Here is an 18,913-nt window from a genome sequence, read left to right as displayed (position 1 = left end):
TTGTAGGTCCCACAATCCCCTTACCACCCGCCCTGAGAATTAATGGTGCTAGCCCAGGATCGAGGGATCTTATCGAAAGTCGAAGAGTACAGGGACAGTTGATACACAAGGAACGTTCACTAAACTTGCCACCAGAGGCTTGCCCTTATACGGTTATCTTGGCCAGTGTTCCAAAAACTTGTGATGGTAAAGAAGAGCATTGGTCCTCTCTGAAAAATAAAACCTTTCATTTTTTGGCTGGGAAGACAGTTTTGGGGAGTCATCTCTTTGATTGTTTTAAAATGGTGAGAAGGGTTCCGTGGGTGGGGAAATCTAATAAGTCTCTGAGGGGCGACTGCGTTGTGGTGAACTTCAGTTCCCCTGACATAGTTGATCACATTTTAAGACAAGCAGGGTCTTTCAGAATTCAACAGGATCACATTAACATTCTTCCGCTGGGCTTCTTTTACCCACCACCCTCTGCAGGACCGGTCAGACCGAGAGAGCGCCCCCTTCAGCATGCCCCTGCTAGCAACTCATTGTTATTAACAAACAGATTTGAAGCCCTTAGTACTTTAGACATAAATGATTGACTCAGTGATAATGGAGTTTATATAAATAATGATGTTTTTAGTACAGTTTCTTCTAATTCTTCTGGGCCTTTATCTGCTAGGTCACCTGCTGTGGCTAACAATGTTACTTTCACTGCTTCGACAGTTAATAACTTACCTTTACAGACAGAGGCTGTAGTTAAGAGAGGAACAGCGCCCATTTTTAATTTTGATAATGTGGGCGTGGATTTACCTTCGAACGGAGTAGAGGTTGCTCCATTACCTTTTTTACCTAATTTGGATTACAGCTTAACAAATGAACAAGGGTGCGTAATGGGCACTCCAGCAATAGATTCAATTTCTGCTTTATCTTGGAATATAGCTGGTCTTCGCTCCAAACGAGGTGATCAAAATTGGTTGGCTTTTCTCTCCACACATCATTTAATTGCCTTACAAGAAACATGGGAGGCTACAGATCCTTTTTTCATGGATGGTTACCAATCTTTTATTAAATATGCTACGCCCTCTGTTATGGGGAGAGAGACCACGAGGGGGTCTCCTGTTATTATTTAGCCTAAAGCTTCGTTATAATATTGAGTTATTAGTAACCAACTCTCCGCACATCTTAGCAGTGAAAATGGAATGTGTTAATCTACCATCATTTTTGGTGGTTAATTTTTACAACTCATTTACTAGGTCGGATGAGTTAGAACATCTTAAAGCACTATTCAGTTTCCTAGACGAGTATGATGCATTGAATGATAAACCTTATTTTCTTTTACTTTTTGGCGATTTTAATATCCATTTATGTCATTTTAACTGTTTCTTAAACAATCATTTAGATTTTTGCCCACAAGAGGTGATCCACTTTGAGCACTCTAAAGGCGGGATCTTTTTAGAGAACATGGTATCGTCCTATTACCTTTACATGCCTGTTCAAGATTTGTTGGTCCCGGTTCACACTTTTACTGGCCAAGGCCACTGTAGTACAATTGACTATATTTTTGTACCACGTAACATGTTGAACCTATTGGGCACTTTTCGTGTTACGCAAAACGCCCTAAGTGACCACAACCCACTAACTTTGGAAATTAAAGTCAAGGCATTGAGGACAGACGTTCTCCTGCCTTTGATTTCTAATTTAAATCTCGAGCCTACAAGTCAGGGTAGACGATTGAGATGGGATGTCATTACCCCGGCTGACTTCCTCGTTAATTTATATGAAAGTAAAATAGAGGATTTTAGCTTGTGTCTTTCCCCATCTGCTCAACCGAAGGTTATTCTGGGCGCTTTCGACAGAATTACTAAACACGTTGAGGGGAATCTCATCTCCCATGGGAAACCAAAACCTAGGAAATTTAAAAACTGGTTTGACCATGCCTGTTCTAGCGCTCACTCTGCTCTCTTACTGGCACTTAAAGAACCTGGGAACACCCCCAGTAAGATAACTGAGGCTAGAAAACGTTATAAAAAAGCAATAAAGGATAGAAAAAGCGAGTTAAAGTCCAAGGCATGGGATGATTTGACAGACGCAAGCATCCAGAAAAATAGTAGCCAGTTTTGGAAGGTGATAAATAGTCCCCTCTTTAATGAGATGGAGAACACCAATAAAGAATGCCTTATCTCGCCAGACAAATGGGTGGCCCATTTCAGTGGTCTCTATTCGGAGATACAAGAAGCAAACCCTATAAATTATGCGGATTACACTTTAGCATCAAGAATCCTTTTTAAGGAGGAGGAAGTCCTGGAGGCCATTGAGGCCATGGCGTCAGGTAAAGCCCCAGGTCCGGATGGAGTCCCAGCGGACCTTTACAGGGCTGACTCAAGGCTTTGGGCAAAACTTTTAACTTGCGTTTTTAACGCTGCTTCTGAGGCCGGTGCCCCTAGATCATGGGCTAAAGCCGTTATTGTCCCTCTTTTTAAAAAAGGTTCAAGGGAAGACCCGGCTTGTTACCGGCCTATTTCTCTCCTCGACTCTGCCATGAAAGTCATGGGTAAAGTTGTCCTTGCTCGTTTAACTGTGTGGCTGGAGGAGCAATCCATAATCTCCGACCTACAATATGGGTTCAGACAGGGAAGGGGCACAGTGGGCCAATGCCTCAATTTACATCTTATTATAGGAAAATACACAGTCGCTAAGCAGGGGGACCTCCATTTAGCTTTTATGGATTTGTCCACCGCTTTTGACCTTGTAAATCGGCAAAAATTATGGGCCTTATTAGCCGTTTTGGGGCTTGACCCAGTTTTGATTTCTTTCCTGGCTGTAATCCATGAGGACTCTACCGCAGTCGTTCGTTACAGTGATGACGGAAGCCAGACTGATGCCTGGCAGGTAAAGCGTGGAGTAAGACAGGGGTGTATTCTTGCTCCCCTACTTTTCTCGCTGTACATTAATAATTTGGGACCGGTCTTAACCACGGTTAGTAAAGACACCCCTAAAGCCGGTTCCAAAATGATTCCTGCTTTACTATACGCGGATGATACAGTTTTGTTGGCTAGAACCGCGAGAGGATTACAAGCTCTCTTAAATGGATTTTATGATTTTATGGTCTCTTTAGACTTATTAATAAATTTTAAAAAATCACATTCTATGTCGATTGGCTCGGGGAGAGCAAAAAGGGTGAATTTTTTTTGCAATGGGCAGGAATTAACCAAAGTTCAGACGTTCCCATATTTAGGGGTAGCATTCAACGACAGATCATCTTGGGTCATGCAACGTGCTCAAAAAAAGAACAACCTAGCTAGAGCTACAGGCGCTTTGTTGGGCTTCGCTAAGCGCTTAGGCTGTAAACCACTCCCCGCTCTACTAAAAATCTATAGTGCGAAGTGTTTGCCCATGGCACTTTACGGAAGCGAGGTTTGGGGTTACAAGGCTTCTCCTAACATCCAAGTAGTAGAAAATAATTTCTTTCGGAAATTGTTGTCTCTTCCCCCCTCTGCTCCTACTTTTAATATCCATGAGGACCTAGGGATGGGATATGTTACCGACCATATAGCGGTGGCCCCGCTACTAGGTTGGTTGAGGGTTTGGGCACAACAGCCACCAAACCTAAACCAACCAATTATTCAGGATTGCCTGTCCTTGGAAAAAGCCTTGTCTATCCCATGGTTAAGCTACATTAAAAACAATCTGAATTCACTTGGGTGTTCTGAATTGTTCTCTAGTCCTTGTGTGATTAGTAAAGAGCAAATCAAGGCCATTAAGACCCAATTTTTGGCTAGAGCAATGTCGTCAAGGGAAGGAGATGAGCTGGGGAAACCGACAGTTAGGAGGTTTGTTATGTTGAGTTTAGGGAGCGAGATCCAGCCTTACCTAACCTACATTAACAAACCTTTCCACATGTTCTTGTTAATAAGATTTAAGCATGGTTTGCTCCCCTGGCTCTTGGCATACCCAAAAGGATTTTTTAAAGAGGGAACCCTGGGGCCCTGTCCTTGTGACAACATTTCTGAACAAAATGTGTTGCACATGTTATTTTTTTGTAAATTTTACTCTTCTCAGCGAAGAAAATACATCTTGCCGATCTTAAAGAATTGCCAATTTAAGCAAGTTAGGCCTGCTTTGGCTTATTTACAAATGTTGGAGTCTCCTTTGATTTGTTTTGGGGTTGCTTGCTTTATAGTGGGCGCCCTAAGAGCTAGAAATAGGGCCCAGTTGACATAGTTATTTGATAATGATCATTGTGCCTATCATGCTGTTGTAGATGAAATCCTTTTTTAGGGTATAAGGAAATTTTAGTATGTTTTTTAACTAAATGAATTAATTAATTCAAAGACTTATTTTTATTGTATGTTGCGCCAAATTGTATTGTATTTATTATTTGTGTTAATAATTTTTTCTGTAATGCATTTGCCTGTTTCATGATTGCTGTTCTGTGCTTTGATGGTTTTAAAATTTTAACCGAATAGAGCAAACTTTGAAACTTGACTTGCATCCTATATATGGTTAATGTTTGAGGTAAAATTAACCCCATGCTCCTGACAGTACCCATTTCAGATCTACAACCATGGGTATTTCTTTGAAGATGTGAAGTGAATGCGGTGCAGTTTGGTATATCTATAAACTACATGGTCAAGTAATTTCACCGGGACGAAGGATCCAAATTGCACAAGATCTCATTTGAGCAAGAAGTGGAGAGGGTATGATTAGCCTTGATTCGTTCACAATTGGTACAATAAGCCTTGGTTACTTCCCTCCTAAACACCACCAGACGGGACAGCTTGCTCACTCAGAGTTCTCAAGCAGGGAGTCACTTCGAGTCTTGATTTTACATGCAAATTAAGAAACTGTGCACACACATTCAGAAGCCACAGAGAAGAAAAACACTAAAATGAACATTGTTAATGATCTAAAATATTAATGTACACAGGAAATAAATAAAAAGAAGTGACTACTGAATGCATACTACATATAAATCAATGCAGGTCTAGCTGAATAAACAAGTTACTCACCTTCGGTAACAATGCTTCTAGTAGATATTCTAACCACAGATTTCAGACCTTGGGAAATTTCCCCCAGGTGTCAGACTGGATCCGAAAATTTAAGGCAGTACTCCTGTGTGGTGGTAGGTGGCGTTGCGTGGCTCCACGCTGATGTCTGTTGCTTTATTAGGCAGTCTGATACCTCAGACGCAGAGCCTATCAGACGTTTGGCATAACGAGTGTGCAGATCTTTAGACTGGGACCTTTTTAGAACGAAAGAGCCCAGTTCACAGAACGGGGACAGGGGTAGGGTCAGTAGGAGAGAAAAGAGCTGTCTCGGGCGAGGTATCCCCAGTTGTGGTTTGCAAATCTTTATACGGGTTATCCTCTGTATAAGTCGAGCAAACTATGTCCCTGGGACCAAGTCGTTATCTGAACTCATGCCAAACAGTTAATGTAAGGAATGGTGCCTGCCTGCCTTGTGGACGGTCGAGGACAGGCAGCATCACCTCGGTCAGAATCAGTTACATCATTGTGTCTGTGTCAGAGAGGATAATCCGGACCACCTCAGCAGGGGTGTAGGGGAGGTCGCAGCACCGAAGTGCCCGAGGTGGCATAAGTGCCAGGCATAGCGTTGGAATTGACTCAGGGGGTCCAGCTGGCACAGAGAGCGAACCTCCTGCAGGCAATCCAAAAGGAGGGATTCTTGGCTCCACGGGGGCCAAAGGCATGGCAGAAGTAGTCAACAAAGACCCTAAGAGCCGGAGCATGGCTGCGGCAGAACTCTTTGATTAGGCGATGCATGGCTGAATTTCAGTTGTGCCGGATGCAGCTGTAGAATCAGCTCTGAAGTTAGACGACTTCGGGAGCACAAACAAGATGGCTGGAGGCATCGCCTCACCCTCTCCCTCTCCCTCCCCCCCCAAGATTTGTCAGGGGAGTAAGAACGGCGTAAAGGGACAGAACCCCGCTTGGCCTACTTGCTTTCCTTGGGGTCACCCGAAGACTTCGAGCATGGGGAAGAATGTCCTTGCAAGCAGCTCTGGTGACCATTGGCGGCTGGTGACATTTGAAAGTGGTGAGCATTAAACTTTTGTGGGAGTGCACCGCGGCGAGCGAGCGCAGTGGGCGAGCCTGAACAACCTAAGGGGGGGGGGGGGTATCGAGGGCTCTCTGCCGCCAAGAAAGTTTTTTAAAAAAAAAGAGTGGGCAAACCGGGACATATTAAGGATTTTGGGGGCCTGGGGCCAAACATATTTAGGGGGCCCCTTTTAGAAACAGTTTTGAATATATGGTCCAGGTTCAGCTGTTTCATGCCCTCTTTGACCAAGTCACTGACAGTGCACAGCCATTCCTCCAAAATTCTAAATGTGTTTACATCTATAATATTCATGGATAGTGATGACCTGTGTTTTCAATATTGCAATGGATGTCAGTGTCATTACTGGCACCGGAGTCATCCCCATTACTGCCAGCATCATTCCCGCCAGCGCTGCAAGCATTGCTGTCACTACTCTTGCTGCCAAAAGCATCACTGCCCATACCACTGCCCTTACGATCTCTGTCAGCAGTACTGCAGCCAGCATACAAGCATCGCTGTTACTGTTATCGGTACCAACTCTCACAGAAGTATTATCAGTACCACTGCTACTGCCACCAGCATGCAAGCTTCACTGGCAGTACCGCTGCGCTTGCCATCTCTCTCAGCAGTGCAACTGCCACTATCACCAGCATGCACACACCTGTGCTATATTACTATCACTGCCAAAAACGTCAGTACCTATGCTGGAGCGGGTAGAACAAAAATTTTGTATACCCCCCCATTCTGCATGTTTATATTAATCTGAATAATTAACTAATAATAATCTTATTAATTGGTTTGAAGTGAAATACTTATCAATCATACTAACAAAAGAATTACACGTGGGAATTGCATTTTGCATGACTATATTAATTGTAAACTAACTTGTGTATGCATACTAATAGTAGAAAATTAGAATATTGCATGATATATGTTGCTTTGGTGATGTATTTGTAATTTGTGCTTTATTAAGTGAGTATAAACCGCTTTGAGTGTTGCTTTCTGCTAGATAAATACACACACATATGGTATTTGTGAAGGGATAACATTTTATTAGCCATTTCTATGTTTTAATTAAGTTTTTTGTGTTTCTTTTGCTTAAGTTGCCCATTTCAGCCTAGACAAGATGGCTGAACGAGACGTTGAACGTGACTGCCCCTGACAACACGAGGTTCTGGGTGAAGTGCGCAGGCGTCACCGCCAGCAGCAGTGGCCTGGACCTGACCCCGGGAGAACTTGTACCCTTCAAGGTCTTTCCGGGAACTTCGCCAGCAGCAAAGACCATGGACAATTTAAAAACCGGAACCAGCAAGTGCGATGAGTTCATTACACAGACACCATGAGAACTTTACCCCGCGACCCCAAGTCGACCAATCAGGACTTTCTAAAACCCCGATCTTGATACTTTTTCACATTATTTTCATTATAAAAGTAGGTAGGGAATTGAACTAAAAAAAAACTTGTTCTTTGACGAACTCGATTTCCTGACGTTATGCTGACGGAGAGGACGGTGACACTGCTGGACAGCTGTTATCCTGAATCTTTGAGAGACTGAATTGCAGCCTAACTTTTAGCCAGATTAGGTAAATATGATGTTCTGCAATGCTGATGATGATTTCTAACGATTTTGCAATATTTCTTAGATAAAGAATTTGATTAATTGACAAATGCGCTGAATTGATTATTTGAAGAAGAGAATTTGATTTAGTATGTAAAGAGTAGATAAAGGATTGTGACACTAAACCTATAAAAACAACTAAATGATTCATTGCCTTATGAGGGGAATATTTTAGGATTGGAGTCAACGTATTTAGAGTAAGGTAAAGGTATTCCTTTCATGTCAGCGTTTGGAAGCTTATTCCTCTAGGGAAGCAGATCAATGGTGTGTGAGTATTGGTGTTATGGGCCCCACCAATGAATGTATTTGAGTGAATTTGCTGTTGAAGTATTTGGTCTGTGACGAAGGGGGAATTTGATGTTCCACACTGCAACAGTTTTTCTGGTAGCAGTATGATGGTTTTTATTGTTTTGGTTTGGTGATTATTGCTTGTAAATAGCTTATAGATTATTGGTTATTGATATTGGGTTATGTACTAACACTCTATGTTGAGTCGCGTTGAGTTTTATGTTGTTTGCACGGCTTCTGGGGTGTAGGGAGTCGGAAGTTTGTAACGGTTCCGTAGTAGAGCAGAGGTAAGCGCTGTTCTCTGGAAAGAAGGAATTGTTGTTACCCTGTAGGTACACAGGGAAAACATGTGACGATTGAAGTTGCACGACGCATTGTCTGGGTTCGATTAGGTGACATCGTCGTGTGTTGCCATTAGAGACATTTTCTGTGTGAGAGAAGTGTGTATGATAGCGAAGGGTACCTGTGAAATTTTGTTCTTAGGTACCAGGAATCCAAATGGCATTCCGATAACGCTTATCACTGGAAAGGTAATAGGTATTCTCTGAGCTTGTTAGAAGGACTAAGTAGAGGGAAGCGCTGCTTTGTTAACGCATGTCATAATTCTGTAGTAGGACAGACTGTTCACTTTTCTCGGGAAAGACAGGATTCTGTGTGAATGTACTACATTTTGTTGTGTGAAAGTGCGTGAATGTAAAGGCATTCGGGTTAATTGTGAAACTAGTTTTATTTCTCAGGAGCATTGGGTCTCCAACTATGTGTCTTAATTCTGGAGAAACTGTTAGCTAATGCTTGTTAGAAGGGTAAGGCAGAGGGATGTGCTACTTTATCAACGGAAGTAACAATTCCGTAGTAGGGCAGAGGTAAGCGCTGCTCTCGGGAAAGACGGAATTCTCATGAGAAAGGTCTATTGCTATTCCTTGGTTAGCGAAGCGGACAATGGTGGCGTTTTTATGTTGTTACTAACAGAATTGTAAAATTTTGAAACAAAAACATACTGAGTGGATTGTGAAGGAGGGGTAGACAGGAGCAGGAGCTGCCACAGCGGCTGCTGACGTCAGAATGACCGCGCTGGGATTGGACAGTCGGTCAGAACCGTAAAACGCCCTGGATTGATGCGTTAGTGTGCGCCGCGTTGGGAGTGGAGAAATACAGGGTGACGTAAACGCTCCCTATTGGTGCGTTAGTGAGAGTTGCGCTGGGATTGGAGAATTGTAAAAGTGACAAATGCTCCGGATTGGTGCAATAGTGTGAGTCGCGCTACGATTGGACAGAAAAGCGGTACAGTTGTAAAAGAGACTAGTGAGGCACGAAAGAAGGGAAAATGTATTACGATCCACCAGAAAAGGAGAAAAAGTCATGGTTTGGTAGAATCAAGAAGTGGTTTAAGAAGTACAAACCGATTGTAACTAGGGAAGGACAGTTACTTCCTCCACCGAAAACCCCTGCATCCTTTATGGTTGCGAAATATGGATATCACACTTGTATTTGGTTAGATAATTGGGTCAAGTATACCGAGAAGGACGGAGTGTTGGCTTTTCCAGAACATGGTTAATTTAATTTGGCTGTTTTGAGAAATTTGAGAGAGAAAATGATGAATTTAGAACCAAGACCTAGACCGACTCAATTTGAGGCTTTGACGGAGTGGGAATACGAGATGCATGACCGAGAAAGACAGAGAAACGGTAGAGGATATAGGTACCTGTTTGGCAGATCATACGGACATGAGACGCATGATGATCGAATGAGAAGGTGGCGGAATGCGAGTATGACTGAGGGTTTGTTTCCCGTAAGAACTGCAGGAGAGAATGAAGGACGACAGTGTGTAGAAAAGAGGCATAATGTGGAATCGAGAGGGTATGGAGTGAATGAATCAGAGGATGATGTTCTTGATGATATGTTCTATAAGAATCCACCTCCATATCGACCAGAACCAGAAATATTAAACCCAAGTGCCCCAATGAAGGAAACAGTACGAATCATAAAATCGGAACCAAAGTTCCAAGATTTGGGAAGAAACAATTCCATTAGAGAGGTAGAAAAGAAGTCCGGAGGAAAATTAGATGGAGAAAATTTTGCAGAACTAGCAAAAACTACCCTAGAATTAACCGAGAAAATAAGTGAATTGACCAAGAATCTAGAAGCGGTAACTGTTCCAGTAACAATAGGTCCAGTAATGCCTATTTTTGATAAACCGAAAGATAGCGAACATTGTTTGACGGTCCCTTATAAAAATAGTAAACTGGTTGAACAACCAAGAATGAGTCAGAGTGAGAATCCATGGAGACAGACTAGGAGTATGATTGAACCGAATTTTTCAAATATCCCGTTTTTAGGTCAAAACTGTGCAGAAACGCGTATGACAATTATAGAGACAATGTCAGAAACTCAAAAAGATTTTGGACAAAGAAATGTAGAAAAGCCAGTAGGACCATCAACAGAGGAGTTGAGTGAATGGTTGAGAAGCTTGCAAAAGAAAGACAAAGAATCCCAATCAATAGATGTGGCCAAATTACGAATGGTACTGGAAGAATTAATAGTAGGAACTATCCTGACAGAAAAGTTAAAAACCTACCAAGATGAGGAGTTGTTATTTCTGTGTAAAAGCGTAACATGGAGAGCAAAAAGTCTTCATGAAAGATTAGAAGAAGTGGCAAATGAAATGGGTATTGATATTGAAAAGGTAAAAGCACTACAGAAACCCTATCGAGTAGATTTCACCGAAAAAGACATTGAAAACATGAATACCACAGGACGAATAGGTCAGATTAAAGAAATAATTCTTTTGTTGAGAAAATGGGGAGATGTGGACAAATGGAAAAGCAGATGGTATCGTAAACGAGACGAAGTTTCAGACAAAACATTTTCAGCTTACCCTGTGAGAGAAAAAGAGAAGGTTGTGACAGAATGCCCTATGAGAGAGATTCCAGGAGGAGGATATGTACATGTCCCATGGACTAGACAGGATATTTTTTCATTTACGAATGACTTCCCTCGACTGCGTGAAAAACCAGTCGAGTGGTATAGACAGGTGGACAGATTTGTGAAATTATCCAAAGTATTGTGGATTGATCTGAATAGCTTGTTTGACATAATAATACCAGCAGATCTATGGACAGAATGTAAAATAGTAATAGATTGGCCGACACAGGAATACCCAAGGGATCCAAAGACAGGAGCTCCAGACCCCGAGGAAATGAAGAAATATGAACAGGTTATGGCATTTTTGAAAAACAAGGTACCCCCTAAAGAGACAGATTGGGTAAAAATTGACAGAACACATCAGGAAAGCAAATGCCTATGAGAGGTTCATTTTAGCCTTTAAACAATTCAGTGGAGATGAAAATTTAAGTGACAAGGATTTGAGTCATTTCGTATAAAGATTTGTATATGGTCTTCGTCCAGAATTTAGTGAAATGATAAAACAGCATACAGTAGATTGTCAAAATAAGAAAATAGACGAAGTATTGAGACATGCTAAATATTTCAGTGATGAAATTGAAGCAAAACAGCGAAAACTGAAAGAGAAGGCTATGTGGGCACAGGTAAAAGTAGCAGAAAGACAGGAAGCACAATTAGCAGAACAAGCTGGGTCAAAACAAAAATGTAATCCTGGGAAAAATAAAGGGAATATTGAGGAAGCTAAAAAGAAATTTCCGTGTCATAATTGCGGTAGGATAGGGCATTGGAAATCCGAGTGTAAATTTCCTCCAAGCACTAACGATGAAAATCCATCATTGAATCCACAGGTGCAGAATGAGGTGAGTGGTGAACAGCAACGACAACAGCAGGGTGTAGCACAACAGAATCAGGTGCCAAAACCACCTTTTCCACAGAACAAAAATTGCCAGAAGTATAGTAAGGAGAATGGATTCTACAACGGAGAACAGGTAAATAAGCCGCAACGCTTTAGCGCTGCTTCGCAGTATTGGCTGCAACACGATGAAAGCGATTCAGAAAAGGGTAATTGACGGTGCCGAAGGAAGGAAGAAGAGTGCGTACTTGGCGCAACTCTAGAAGTAGACCAGACAGGCTCATTTGTAGATGGAAAAGTTAATAATGAAAATATTACTTTCCTAGTTGATACTGGTGCTACTCGATCAACTGTTAGATCAGCTGATGTCAAGAATCTTCCTCTCTCGGATGAAACGATCCAAGTAGTTGGTGGATCCAACAGACAGATTAAAACTTACCTTACAGAACCAGTGAAAGTTAGTATAGGGAATTTTTCTGAAATGCACCGATTCGTAGAGTGCGATACCAGTCCTGTGAACTTGTTAGGTAGAGATTCATTGTGCAAGATGAATTGCACCATGTTTTGTACTCCAGATGGAATAGCCTTTGAAACACCAGATGATGATGTGCTGTATAAAATGACAATGGCAAACAGAGAGAAAGAGGTTACAGGAACCTATGCTGTATTTAACCCTGACGAATTACCAAAAGAATTAAAACAATCTGTAAAAGCAGAAGTTTGGGACTTCACAGAAGAAGATGTAGGATTGATAAGGAATGTAGATCCAGTAAAAATAACTGTAAAAGAAGGAGTATGGTATCCAAATGTCCCACAATATAAATTGACACCTGAAATAATCGAAGGAGTTACTCCTGTGATTGAGAAAATGATAAAACATGGAATTTTGAGAGCCCCTGTAATTCACCAATAATGGGACTGAAAAAGCCTAGTGGGAAGTTCAGGATAGTTCAAGATCTGAGAAAGATAAACAAAATTGTTGTACCATGTTGTCCCATTGTACCGAATCCATCTGTGATTCTATATCAGGTCCCTCATGACGCAGAATGGTATACAGTGATTGATCTGTGCTATGCTTTCTTTTCCATCCCATTGCACCATGACAGTCAGCAAATTTTTGCATTTCGTTTCGGTGAGCGTATTTTGGCGTGGTGCTGAATCCCACAAGGGTGTACAGAAAGCCCCTCAATATTTAATCAGCTATTGAAAAAGTCTTTGGAAAGTCTAGAAATGCCTGAAAATTCAGTACTAGTACAATATATTGATGACCTGCTTCTGGCATCGAAAACTCGTGAAGCTTGTGAGGTAGACACAGTAGCCTTGCTGAATCATTTGTCAGATGGAGGACTAAAAGTGTCACCATCGAAATTACAATTTTGTAAGAAAGAAGTCCAATATTTGGGACACAGCATTGAGAAAGGACACAGGAAAATAACCATAGACAGAATCAGGATCATAAAAAGAATGAGTCCACCAATGACCCAAAGAGAAGAAAGAATGTTTCTGGGAATGGTTGGATATTGTCGTCAGTGGATAGGCAATTTTTCATTGATTGCCAAACCTTTGGTACGATTGACAAGGAGTAATGTGAGAGATCCAATTGATTTGAACAAAAAGGAGTTGGCAGCATTCAAGAGATTGAGAGAAGGATTGTGTGAAGCACCTGCATTAGGAATGCCTGACTATGACAAGGAATTCGAGTTGTATTGCAGTGAGAGAAATGGATGTGCACTCTCTGTTCTAGTACAGAAGCATGGAAAACTGAGGAAACCAATTGTGTATTTTTCATCCATGTTGGACCCAGTAGCTGTAGCCCTTCCTGGGTGTTTGAAAGCAGTAGCTGCTACATGTGGAAGTTTGGAACAGAGTGAGGGAATTGTGATGGGATACCCTGTGAAAGTGTTTGTACCTCATGATGTGGCGATTCTTTTAACAAGGAGTCGTACTCAGTATATGACGCACAGCCGACTGAATAAGTATGAAAAGGTCATTTTGGGTGCAACAAATGTGAGTCTTGTGAGATGTGTAAATGTGAATCCTTCAACACTATTGCCAGACGTAGAGCATGTGGAGGTAAGAGATGAAGCAGATCATGACTGTTTGGATGTACTTGATTTCTGTACAAAACCAAGACCTGACATAAAAGATGAACCCTTGCCAGAAAGTGATTATGTCATGTTTGTTGATGGATCTTGTTTGAGAACAGATGATGGAGTGTTGAGTGCAGCATATGCAGTATGTACAGTTGCAGCAGTGATGGAAGCATCCTATTTGAAAGGAGTAAGGTCGGCCCAAGTATCCGAACTTGTTGCCCTGACCAGAGCATGTAAGATTGGGAAAAGTGTGAGAGTGACTGTGATAACTGATAGCCAGTATGGCTATGGGATGGTCCATGATTTTGGACAAATTTGGCTGCAAAGAGGTTTCCTAACCTCAAGTGGAACTCCCATTAAGAATGCTGAAGTGGTTGGAAAGTTGCTTGAGGCAATACAACTGCCTAGGCAATTGGCCATGGTGAAATGTGCTGCCCATAGTCGCAGTGGTGATTACATTGCCACTGGTATTAAATTTGCTAATGATATGGCGCAATATTGTGCACGAAATCAGAATTCAATCAATCGGGCAAAGGAAACGGAATTTATTTCTTGTTTCCCAATGTTTACTAACACTATGGGAACATGGGAAGAGGTAAGACAATTGCAGGAAGAAGCAGGAGAGGAAGAAATAAAACAGTGGGTATAAGCAGGATGTGCACCAAGACAGAAAGATCATGTGTGGGTCTATCGAGATGGAAGACCAGTTATGCCTGATAGCATGATGTCTGCCATGGCACGGATGTTTTATGGACAGGGACATATAGGGAGAGACGCCATGATTAGGTCTTTTAGGCAAACTTGGTATAATGCCAAGTTCAGGCTTGTAGCAGAAAGTATTTGTCAAAGATGTCTAATTTGTCAGCAATACAATCCAGGAAGAAAGACAGTAGTGAGTCTAGGAACAATAGGTCGAGAGGGAGGGCCTTTTACCAGAATGCAAGTGGATTTCATTGAGATGCCTCCTTGTAACAGGTTGAGGTATGTTTTGGTGATGGTATGCCTATTTTCCAGGTGTGTAGAGGCGTTCCCAACAAGAAGAAATGATGAAATGACAGTGGCAAAATTACTGTTGAGGGAATTTATACCTAGATTTGGGTTCCCAGTAACAATTGAATCAGACAGAGGAGGACATTTCCATAATGAGATTATAAAACTGATTTATGAAGCATTGAATGTACGACAAAAACTGCATTGTGCCTACCGACCAGAGGCTTCTGGTGTAGTAGAACAAATGAATGGTACTATCAAAAACAGAATAGGGAAAATGTGTCTAGCCACAGGTATGAAATGGCCCGATGTCTTGCCTCTAGTACTCATGACTATTAGATCAATTCCAGACAGATCTACTGGTTTGAGTCCGCATGAGATCCTCATGGGACGTGCCATGCGCCATGTGTTTATACCAATCAACAAGCTGATGCCTATAACTGATGACATGGTGTTGGAATACTGTAAAAGCCTGGCTGACGCAGTTCATTCTGTGTTTCATCAGGTTGGAGCGGATGCCACCACTCTTGAAAAGAAGCCAGCCCATGATCTAAGCCCAGGGGACTGGGTAAGGATAAAAGTACACAGAAGAAGAAACTGTTTGGTTACCAGGTGGGGAAAACCAAGGCAAGTCATCTTGACCACAACAGCAGCTGTGAAGTGTGCTGGATTGAAGAACTGGATCCATGCAAGTCATACTTTGAGAATCCCAAATCCAGTTGACTGTAAAGAAAAGGAGTATTTTGATGAATCAGAATCCAGTACTGAGTCGGATGACGGAGAGCCAAAAGACAAATAAAAAGAAAACCCTGAAAGGGGGGAAACCGAGCAGAGTTTAACTTTGCTCCCCAGAAGTAAATCCCTGAGGAGAAGGTTACAGATTTCTGATACCAGTTCAGACTCAGAGACAGAACAAAGAGCACACTCTTCCAAGAAAGAACAAGGGAAGAACAAAGAAAAGGACAGTGGAGAGACAATAAAAGAAATTCATGAGCAGGAAGTGCCAGATGAAAGATTGAGAGAAATTCCACCTGAAACAACACCTTTAGATGGACAGGTGCCAGATAAAGAGAGAGAGGGAAAGATTATTGCGGAAGACCCCCGGGGAGGTGTCGGGAATTCCAACATCCAGTTAGAAGCAGTGGCAAGTAGTCAGCAGGAAGATTGCGTGTCGGAGATTCGAGGAGGGACAAAAGTAGGGAAAACAAAAGAAGTGGTGGAAAAGGAAACTGTTGAGAGTAAAAAGCAAGTTGAAACAGAGTCTGAGGAAAGCGAAGATGAAATACCAGAAGGTCGAGTTCTGAGAAAGAGAGCTTGGAGAACTGAAAAGAATGATAAAGGGAGTAAATTGAAAAGAGCAGCAAAGGACGGGGTGTGGCCAAACAAAATAAAGAGACTGAGATATCAACTGACAGGTGTAAATTCGCCAAGGGCTGAACAGGTGAATGAAGTGACGAGTCAGGAAAAATCGAAAGAAGAACAAACAGCAGTTAAAGAAAGCAAAAGAACAAGGAAACCTAACCTGAAGTATAAATCACCGGAATGGACATATGTGGCCCTGCCTAAGGTGAAAGAAGAGGCAGATAGCCAAGGAAATCCAGAGGTGGTTGTACCGGAAGTGGTTGAGGAAGACGAAGAATCGGAAATCCTGAGAGTTATCTTGTACGATATTGGAGAAGAAGCGTATGTTCAGGACAACCTGTATGTTGAAAACGAAGGGAAAGTGAAAGATGATGAGATGTCAAACTGAATGAGACAAGAAATTACTGATGGAAAGATAATAAAATACTAAAAAAGACAAAAACTGGTAGAACCACGTAGGTGTTTAGAAGCCTTGGGTTAGAAACTAGTTGTGAAGTAGAAGAGGATAAGTCAAAAGACACGGATCATTTTAGAAAGATGGCAAACATAGAAAGTAGCAAAAGTAGATGTACCTTCCTTAGAAGATGGTGCAAAATGTGTTGTTGTACAGGATTATTAATGCTTCTTGGAGTGTTCTTGCTCTACTAATTTCATTTAAAGTTACCGTGGATACATTAGAAAGGACATAGTGATAACATAACTAGTATAGGGAAAGTTCAAAAGGTAGTTCCAACTAGAATAGATAAAAATCATTTACATAAAGATAGGTCAATAACAGATTTTTCTAACAATGTGTTTTCAAAATTGTTGTATGAATATGTAAAAAAATGGACGCAAGGGATTGCTACGTTTGTATGCAATTACCTGCATCTGTATCTGAAGGAGTGACTTATCACCTTCCAGTAACATATGGAATAACATGTAGTGTAATAGCTAGTTTATTTTATCAAACAGGTAAATTAGAGTATTATTTTTCAGATGTAGATACTATATTTTCACAAGTACCGGCAATTAACAAACTAAACAAGGTAAAACCTGCAAAGGTATTAGGTGAATTTTTCTTAGAGACTAAAGAACTAACATTAGAATATATATTTAGAAATAACTTGACTTGCGGTTTAAAGAAAGAGGAGAATACATTTTTAGATATGGTTGAAGAAAGGCTTCAGAAGGGTAAGTGGAGAAAACAGTCTGGGATGTAGAAATGGAGAAACACTTGAAAGGAGAAACGAGTCCAACTATGGCTTTAGATTGGCCTCAGAAAGGGAAATTGTGTACAAGAAGGAATCAAACGGCGTACGACAATTATTTTCTAGGGAATAGTGAGTGCCATGATACATACCGAATCATGGGAGGATGGGGATTTAAAGGTGGGAGAGATCCAGTCTTTCCAGGACTGTATTTCATTTGTGGGAACAGGGCATATTATCGTTTGCCAGACCATTGGTATGGCACATGTTATGTTGGCCTGATTTTTCCAAAGATTTTTCATATGGGCAGAGGAGAAGATGGTGTACATAGCTTAGGTAGTTATTTAGCACGTATTAAGAGAGAATCTTGGACTGAAATTGTGGGTGAAATTTTTGGAGCACTAATACCCGCAGTGGAAATATCTCTGAATGCAAACAAAATTAGAATACAGAAATGGTTGCCATGCATGCTATGGTAATGCAAAATCGACTTGCCCTTGATATTTTATTGGCAAAAGAGGGTGGAGTCTGTGGAATGCTGAAAGTTCAACATTGTTGTACTTACATTCCTGACGTAAGTAGAGATTTGAAAATTCATATTAAGAATATTACAGAATTGAATGACGAAATTGTACCACTGGAGGTTGAAGGTGTCTGGGAGAAGATTGGTAAGAAAATATCAGCTATTAAAGACTTTGTAGTAAAACTAGGTAGTACATTTATAGGTAAGATTATTTCCATTAACATGTGTGATTTCCTTAGTATTAATAATTAGACTAGGTTGTATTTGTTGTACAAAGAATAAAAACCAGAAAAGAATAAAAAGATAAAACTTAAGGAGACGGGATAAGGAACAAGAAAGAGAATTTGAAGAAATAGAACTAGAAGAGATAAAGGAAAGCATGTATAAAACAGCAAAAAGAGAAGAACCAGGGGAAACTGAAATATGAATAAAACAAAAAATCAATTTAAAAATTCCGTAAAAGGGATACAAAATTTTTGGTTGGTGTGGTGATATAATCACCAAAGGGTGGGATAGCTGGAGCGGGTAGAACAAAAATGTTGTATACCACCCCATTTTGCATGTTTATATTAATCTGAATAATCAACTAATAGTAATCTTATTAATTGGTTTGCAGTCAAATACTTATCAATCATACTACCAAAAGAATTACACGTGGGAATTGCATTTTGCATGGCTATATTAATTGTAAACTAACTTGTGTATGCATACTAATAGAAAATTAGAATATTGCATGATATATGTTGCTTTGGTGATGTATTTGTAATTTGTGCTTTATTAAGTGAGTATAAAGCGCTTTGAGTGTTGCTTTCTGCTAGATAAATACACACACATATGGGTATTAGCGAAGGGATAACATTTTATTAGCCATTTCTATGTTTTAATTACGTTTTTGTGTTTCTTTTGCTTAAGTTGCCCATTTCCGCCTAGACAAGATGGCTGAACGTGACGTTGAACGTGACTGCCCCTGACAACACGAGGTTCTGGGTGAAGTGCGCAGGCGTCACCGCCAGCAGCAGTGGCCAGGACCTGACCCCGGGAGAACATGTACCCTTCAAGGTC

This window comes from Triturus cristatus, chromosome 1_1 (genome assembly GCF_964204655.1).
Source record: "Triturus cristatus chromosome 1_1, aTriCri1.1, whole genome shotgun sequence".
In the NCBI taxonomy this organism is placed as follows: domain Eukaryota; kingdom Metazoa; phylum Chordata; class Amphibia; order Caudata; family Salamandridae; genus Triturus; species Triturus cristatus.
This window is presented reverse-complemented; position numbering follows the sequence as displayed.